This window comes from Electrona antarctica (genome assembly GCF_951216825.1).
Source record: "Electrona antarctica genome assembly, chromosome: 11".
Lineage (NCBI taxonomy): Eukaryota > Metazoa > Chordata > Actinopteri > Myctophiformes > Myctophidae > Electrona > Electrona antarctica.
Genome location: NC_136792.1, coordinates 23,405,732 through 23,415,012, shown reverse-complemented (window position 1 = coordinate 23,415,012; position 9,281 = coordinate 23,405,732).

The following is a 9,281-nucleotide window of genomic DNA, read 5'->3' as shown; positions in this document are numbered from 1 at the left end:
CCAGTAATCATTTCTAATCGCAGGGAAATAATGCACGTTAGTACTAAGTACTAGTTTCATCCACTTTGCGAATAATAAAGAATCTACCTGACGATGTGTTGAGGTGGGTGAATAAATGTCCAGTTCGTGTGCATGTTAGAGAATGGTCAGGCACTTATGAGTTGGACGAGAATGCAGCGCATAGCCATTATCAGATCACATGAGCAGACAGACTGGTCCATCTTGATTTTTAATGCGGCTATCGATGATAAAATGTTTTTAATATTTCCCATCTGCTGTGTCAGTCAGTATCAGGCTCAGGGAACATGACAGCAGACAGCCAGGGATCAGAAGAAGACTGTGAAACAGAGCTCCTGGCATATCCCGGGCATCGTTTTGACTTCACATTTTCCCCTCGTCATCCCCTCCCTCTCTCAAACGGGCCCAGCTGCCGCGGTGGCGCTCCGGGAGAACTGGAGGAGTCCGCATGCATGAACTTTCTTCTGAAGCAAGCTGGCTGGCTGGCAGCACTTAGATCATTAGCTCCCATACAAAACAATAATTCCAAGCCCCCCTTCCTTCCCTGAGCGTGTTGTGTGGACATAGAACAGACATTACGCACTGGGATTTTCCTCATTAAACATCCACGCTTTCATGCCAACAACCACATCTAGTAATTAACAATCTACCTAATCCTGAACATGGTCCGTTTATAATGTTATACTGTAGCTGTATGACTGTGCGGGGGAGTCATACACTAAGGTTATGTGTCTTTCTCAGATGGCAGAATATCATCTCTCATAATGAAATGTCCGTTCTTAAACCAATGTTTTCTCTTCCGTCTGCCTGACAACCCTGCTGGACAAAACGCATGTTTGGCAGGTAGGCCTACTTACTGTACAGTGTTAAAAACAAGCTTTGAAATGAAAAAAACAACCTGATGAAAAATCGTGGATCCACATGGGAATGCTGTTGCTCCAATGTGGATCTGGGCCATCTATGACATCAGTCAGCTATAACGTATATGGCGTATAGTATGACACCAACGGCATCCCAATCCATGCCCTTTTGACTTCCATTATAAAATATATAGTTACACAATTTAAACAAAGTGTGAAACATACAGTATGTGAACCTTTTAAAAAAGGCAATTTGTATACAAAGATTGCCATTGATTGGTCCAACAGTTTGCAAGGGTAGCTCAGGACACACACGCACTCACACACACATACACCTCCTATAGACGACTAGCCTCCTGTAGAGCCATGCCGTTAAAATCGGCAAATGTACTACATTTCCACAGCTGGCAGAAACCAGGAACAATATGTTGCGAGTTTCTTAAAAAGCTGCCCAGAATTTGCAACAATGATGAAAAGTTGTTATATTATTCTTACATTTTTTTGTACAGCTACCAGAATGCTTGCAGCTACAGTAAAGGTGCCCATATTGGTTTCAATGCAGAATATTAACAATAAAAATAATCCACATGGGGTCAAAACCTTGGCCACTCCAACATCTCTCCATTCGTCCCGATGATTTATTGATTTGGTTTTTTTTAAGATTAATGTTTGGCATTTCTGCAGATGGTGACAGCTTGAGAGAGATGGGATGACATGCAGTAAAGAGACTCAGGCTGGATTAGAACCCTGGCCTGGGCTGCAGGACGGACTGGAGCCTTATTCATGGAGGTATGTGATGTGTACCTTACAAGGTGAGCCGCCTGGGTGACACCGGGTGAAGTTGCTTAAACATTCTTTTCAGGCCAAGGACTTTGTACATATTGTACAAAACTGGGTTGCAGATTAACATAGTCATAGAGTCATAGATGGTTTAGCTTGTTTGACAGTATGTTGGTAAATGGTTCATTTATATAGCACTTTTTATCCAAAGCACTTTACATAGATTGTGCATTACATTCACTCATTACATTCATACACCGATGGCCGATGAAACCATGCAAGGCACCAACCTGCACATCGGGAGCAATTAGGGGTTCAGTGTCTTGCTCAAGGACACTTAGACACTAAAGGCTGTTTCAGACGGGGAGCAAGTGACATAGGTGTTCTTGCCTGGATCAACGACAGGTCTGCTCATGAGGGGTGTGGGACGCGTAGCGTGAGAAATAATTGCTCACCGCAATCCAGGTCTAGTTGCCCGCGGGCGTGTGCACGAAACGAGCACACACGCGGCAATTTCACAGGACCGTGCCCCGGTGCCCGTGAAAATACGCTTGCATAATTGCCCCTCAACTTCTTCTTCTACGTCCAAAGTAAACGCACCCTCTCATCGAAAATGAATTACTAGGCGCATCAGTCGCTCCCGTCTGTTCTGGGGGAGCCCAAGTTCTCATTCAGCCGCTCTACCGGCCACTCTAGCCCTGAGCCACTGCTGCCTGTTGGATTCATGTTCATGTGGATTTTCAGACCTTTAACCCCCTAAACTGTCAATACTTGGTAAACTTGACCTTTCACTCTGTACATAGTCTGCTCTTTTGTCCCTCTAAACCAACCTCTTTGCCGAAAATAGCCGATTGTGAGGCATTGTGAGTTTGTAGATCTGCTATTTTTTGCTAAAGTTCTCCTCAGAATAGGGATGCTACTGGTTCAAGTTGTTAACACCCTGAGCGGCAAGGACAGAGTTCTCCGTTCAATCAATTAGTAACCCCCTGCACTCAGGACGGAGATTGATAAAAAGGACGGAGATTATTGATATCAAAACCGATCGCATCGCTCCACAGGCTGGGAGCGTCTGTTACGCAACATTCAATGTTATTTTCCGGTGGGATGTCATCGGAAATGTTCCCCCCCATTTTAGCGGATGAGATCGAAAATCTTAAAACGTGAATAACTCTTGATCTAAATCAGTGGTTCCCAAACGGTGGTGCGTGCACCCCTTGTGGTGCGCGAGCACCTTCTAGGGGGTGCACGACATGAAAAGTCGTGGGTCGCGACCCCTTGGGGGGTCGCCAAATTAGTTTGGAGGGTCCCCAAATTTTTTTTTTTCAAGATTTTTCAAAAATAGCAGACCTACAAGCTCGTAGCGCGCCACTCGGTGGCGCGCTATGAGCTTGTAGATCTGCTATTTTTCAATAGCTAAATTATAACATAATGCTTAAAACACCAAAAGGGGTTCCCGCCCAAAATGGGTTAAGGTTATTGTAGCAGTCAATTTATATTGGGGGTCGGGAGGGGGCGGGGCGGGGGTCCCGAGACATTGCCAAAGCATTTCCGGGGGTCCCCGGCCAAAAAGGTTGAGAACCCCTGGCCTATAACATATTATGTTAGAATTGTACGGAATAAGTTAGATTCTAAATCATTCCGTCCAATTCTAATTCTGTAGTAACTCCGAGGATCCCCTAGGGGTCCTGTTGATGTTTTTGTTGTTGTTGATCGCGAGAGTTTTAGTTTGTAAAAAGCACATAGGCATGCCTGTAGGCTTCAGCTGCAGCTTATTCACATGCACACAAGTGTCCAGGCGCGTTCTTTGCTCGTGCATGAGGCAGTTTAGCCTAGAAGTGTTTTAGTGTTTTAGTGTTTTCATTTTCGTCGTCTTTAGTGATATTTTGGTAACGTTTCTCAGCATGTAAATGAATGATAATATGAGTTGGTTGGGTCTCAGCATGTAAATGAATGATAATATGAGTTGGTTGGGTAGAGTGGCACTTATTAAAATGAACATACTGCCAAGGTTATTATATCCACTACAAATGATTCCTATTTTCCTCTCAAGTAAGGTGGTTAAGATTTTTGAAGGCTGCATGGCTGAGCTTGTTTAATTGGAGCAAGAGAAGGCCCAGGTTGAAACAACACAATTACAACTCTGGCTCTGAAGGTGGGCTAGACCTCCCCAATATAAAAATGGTATCAATACTATCAGGTAGCGGCACAATTACGATTTGTAGCGGCATGGTTAAAGGCAGAGCATCTTTCAATCTGGCAGTATGAACCTCAAGTTCATACTGTATGTTCCTTTCTCAAATGTTGCCCAAATTTGGAGTCATACGTCATTGATGACTGATGTCAAAGGCTGGTCACATAAAGTCCGAGATCAGCATTGGATCCAAGTCGAGGGCGACCAAGTCGAGGGCGACTGTGGCTCAAGAGGTAGAGCAGGTCGTCCAATGATCCATGGGTCGGCGGTTCGAATCCCGGCTCCTCCTGTCTACATGTCGAAGTGTCCTTGGGCAAGACACTGAACCCCAAATTGTTCCCGATGTGCTGGTTGGTACCTTGCATGGCTTCCGCTGCAATCGGTGTATGAATGTGTGTGTGAATGGGTGAATGTAATGCACAATCTATGTAAAGCGCCTTGGATAAAGGCGCTATATAAATGCACCATTTACCATTTACCATTTACCAAGTCCGAGCTCCAGATTGGAGCAACGTCGTTCTCATGTGGTCCCAAGGTCCACATGATTCGATTTATTTTCTGTGAGGAAAATCCTCACGTTAAATTCAAAATGTCAAGCCTTTCCTTTGAGTTGTACAACAAATGAGAGAGTACAATTATTCATCTGGCATTGATGCATACATCAAATGCCATTGCATCTACAGGTGAAAACATGTCTGTAATTTAGTACCGAATTATTCTCAATCAGGGTCTGAAAATATGCATTAGTATATTCCCACGCTGATGTTCTAATGAAGCACTCAAATATCAATATTTATTGCCTTGGTATGACCATAAAGACAACAGTTATTCCGGAAAATGCAGAGCTCTTGTGTTGACGTTTCAATTAAAACCCAATTAGTGGGATTTATAATGCTCTCTTGAGCTTTGTGCAAGGATTACTGAATAACTGTGGTTTCAGCTGGTCATGTTTAAGCCCCAATTTATTCTTCATCGTCTAACGACGTCGCAGAGATCCGATATAACGGAAGACTCGTTTGGGCAAAGGATAAATTGCAGTTTGAGTTTCATGCAATACCGGCTGTGAATTACTGGTAGTCCTATACCTGTCCATAATCAGTAAATGTCTTGATAGAAGAGCAGGGAGACCAAATACATACAGACTGGTCAAAATAACGTTTTATTGACCAAAACAAAAGTTATGGATTGCGGATTTATGCCAACACTTTGTGAGCTTTTAGATCAGCTCTTCTGGGATAGTTTTAGACTGACTGTAAACAGGGAGAGAGATAGAGAGTGACACGCAGCAAAGGTCGTGCTCATGAATCCAACCTGCGTCTCACCGTCATGCTGCATTAGAGCCTACCTACAGTATGTGGTTGTGGTATACAGTATGCCTTATCCACTGACTAGGCCATCGAATTATACTCCCAGAAGAATAAACTCACATCTATCTATAAATGCACCAAGTCTCTGTACATCTGTCTGTCTGTGTTTATTCCACTTAACTCGAGAACCGTTCGCCCCACCGACTTCAAATTCGCCACACTGCAAATTCGCCACGCATTGCAGTGGCCGGTGTCCCCCACGGTGGTCCAGAACCGCCCGAAAAAAGCTGGCCTGTTCTGACATCATTCTGACGTCTGCATAGACTCCCTATTTGGGCATGCCTGACAAAGAACTCCATATATGGGCAATGGGCATAAAAGGGACACAGACACAATATCTGGGTGGGACATTCATTTCCAACTTGCAACGTTCCAAGTAGGCCAGTGCCTATTGTCAACAATATCTGATCTACAACTTGATGTTAGCTTGTAGATGTGTTTCTTGTCACCAATCATTTACTAATAGGACAGTGCCGCACAGCGACGTGTCGGATCAGGGTTATAATTAATAACAGGAATGGAGAATTGAGTGTTGGCCTGTACATGTTTGTAGCACATTGGAAATGGTACAAGAAGGGCTTGAGAGCTGGAATGAAATGTGTGGCGCCTTCGAGGCTTAAGGCCGATGATCAAACATTAAGCTCTTTCCCCAACTTGACCGTTCTCCATGACTGGAGAACTTGAAAGCACGGTCGGAATGATAAATCGTATAATCCAGTGGTTCCCAAACCTTTTAGCTCGAGACCCAAAAGAGAAATTTGACCCGGGACACAAACTAGTGAAAATAGCAGATATGCAAGCTTACAACAATGTTGTTGTAGATCTGCTATTTTCACGGCTACTCTCTTTTCCCTCCCTAATTTATGTTTTTTATTTCTTTTATTGGGATTCGTTAACAAGAGCTAACTTACAGAGAAATAATTTAGACATAATGATGAGACATGGATCTGCTCTCTCCTTGCAAATGCGCTGGGAACTATTTATTTTTGGCTACAAAATAGGGGTAAAGTTACTGTCCACCACCGCAGAGTCCTAGGGATTGGAATCCACTTGCGGTGCATCCGGATTTTGGCAGAGCATCTATAGTTGACACATTTGTCCGCTTTCGGCAGAGGGAAGCCAGGGGGCGATCTCAACGACTCCTACGGGCTTGGGGCAGCACCTGTGGGTCGTGTTGGACAGGGGGAGTACAGTAGGAGGGAGGCTCTACAGTGCGTACTTCTCCCGGTGAGGGCTCTTCACTGGCAGGTGAGCTAGATACATCAGTGACAACACAGAAATGTGTTGTGTGTCTATAAATACAATATAAGGACTATATATTGCGCGTGACTGATAGATCTGTGATCAAATCAATTATATATTGATTAGTTATGGATAGTTATTACATCCTTCAAGTTCACAGACAGCGTCATGTTTTTCATCCCATGGGCTCCTTCTGGTATGTAAACAATATGAGATAGCACTGTTAACCTTGGAAGAAGTTTACCGTATTGTCCGTATATGCCTTATAGAGTTGCCTGCTTAAAATGTCAACAACCCTATAGTTTCCCAGGGAACTACGCAAATCATGATGGTTGACGTGATGACGCTTAACGCAACCAGACGTACCATAATATGTACTGTATATAACACTGTATCAATGTTTAACACGTCAGAAGAACATATCTGGAACTATGCCTTTCCCAACACAACGAGAAGTTTCCTCTTTGTCATTGATTTGGTCTATAATTGTGACCGAAGGTCACAGTTATATTTTTTGAGTGGTGTAAACCACTCCTACAACTGGCTTTGTTAGTCTGTGCAGAAAAAATGAGCATGGTTGCTATGTTCACCCTGTTCACCCGGGTGTGATTTCATTACGTCAGACATGATTTCATTACGTCAGACAGGCTATATAAGACCTTACACCACTCAGTTCACACGGGTGTGATTTTTTGTCTGTCAGTCACTCAAAACCCATACATGGGGGTTTTATATTGTGCCCCGGTCTCGTGACATCATTATAACATCATCAAGGATTATAGTAAATCAGGGATCATAGTAAATGTGTCCTGCTGTCACAATTAAGCCCATATGGAGATCCCTGATGTTATCAATATTAGTATATGTATATATGTCAGAACCTGTTCTGACATTCCATATGTTGATCCTTCCCCATCCATCCTTCCTCTTCGATGTCTCCCTTTTGACTGATACCTGTCCATTTTTAACTCTAGACGGGCCTGCCGGTGAAAACTAGTGTTCTCAACAGGCCCAGAAATTAAGGCCTGGCCCTACCTGGGCCCTCATCACACCCTGTACATTCAAGAGAATATCCCTGCTACCACCCTTAGATCTCCATATATGGAGCTGACCTGTTCTGACATTCCATATGTTGATCTGACCTCATCAAACCCTGTACACTCAAGACACACTCCATATTTGGCCAGACCTCATCAAACCCTGTACACCCAAGACACTGCCCCCGCTGCTACCCTTAGATCTCCATATATGGAGCTGACCTGTTCTGACATTCCTTATGTTGATCTGACCTCATCAAACCCTGTACACTCAAGACACTACCCCCCCTGCCACCCTTAGATCTCCATATATGGAGCTGACCTGTTCTGACATTCCATATGTTGATCTGACCTCATCAAACCCTGTACACTCAAGACACTCCATACAGTATATGGCCAGTACATAATTCATTCCATGTTGATCTGACCCCCCATGCCAAAGCACCAGCACTCGCCCAGCAGTCTGCTGTCACCCAGGCAGATCCGTGCTCGCCCTCAGGGCGTCTTACTGGTTATTATTATTATTATTATTATTATTATTATTATTATTATTATTATTATTATTATTATTATTATTATTATTATTATTATTATTATTGTTGTTAATCCTACAATTGTACATGTTGCCTGCATGTTGTCCATTCTGTCCATAATCATTCACACAATCATGAGAGCACATAACATTTATTATCTTTATTGTGTCTGTATTCTAGATGTCAATAAGTTCAGCCATTGTTAGATATTCCATTCGAATCCAAATGCAGAGTTATACTGTAGGCCTATTTACATAAAGATTAATACAGATGTAGATGTAGCTTTATTTGTGTTATTGTTGTGACGCTGTAGAATGATCAAGTGGACTGGTTAATTTACGAAGAAAGTTAAGTTAAACCTCTTGGTTTCTGCCCAACAGCAACAATTTAACACCTTTATCTATCAACATATTGAAAGCAGACATGGTTACAATATTGCCTCCACCAACCGAGTTAGACGTGTGTTAAGTGTCTGTCTGTCTGTCTGTCTGTCTGTCTGTCTGTCTGTCTGTCTGTCTGTCTGTCTGTCTGTCTGTCTGTCTGTCTGTCTGCCTGCCTGCCTGCCTGCCTGCCTGCCTGCCTGCCTGCCTGCCTGTCTGTCTGTCTGTCTGTCTGTCTGTCTGTCTGTCCGTCTGTGATAATGTACAATTATTGTACTTTAGTAAAGCTGTAACACACTGAATTTGATCATACTGTAGCTTGAAATTTGGTTTCTGTGCGGTTAAAATGGCAGATGATAAAAATAATTCTGCTAGCTAAACTAAAGACAGTATGGTACCTTTCTATGTCGGCTAAATCAGTGGAATGAATGAACAGAGTTAGTCTTTCGACTTGGCCCCATGCACTTCTCATATGTTTTAATGTAAAAAAGGCGTTGCCTATTTTCATGGCACTTTCTGCAATAGCAGAGTGAGCATGAGAGGATGTGTGTCCACAAATATAGTACTCTTCATATGACCACCGCGCTCTGACTATAGGTGCGCTACTCGTTCAACCACACTGATGAAGGCTGGATAGCCGAAACGTTTGTCCTTAATTGTGCAAATATGAAATAAACTATTTGAACTGAAGTCTTAGTGTGTGCGATCCACAAATATAGTAAAATATAAAATATAGACATTCTGAGGACCGTTTTCCTGGTCCTCACAAGGCAAATGGTTGTTTGGTAAAAAATGAAACAATAAATAAAAGATGATTAGAGATGGGTTTACTATATTCGAAAAAGATTCAGGTTAGGATTAGACATTTAGAGG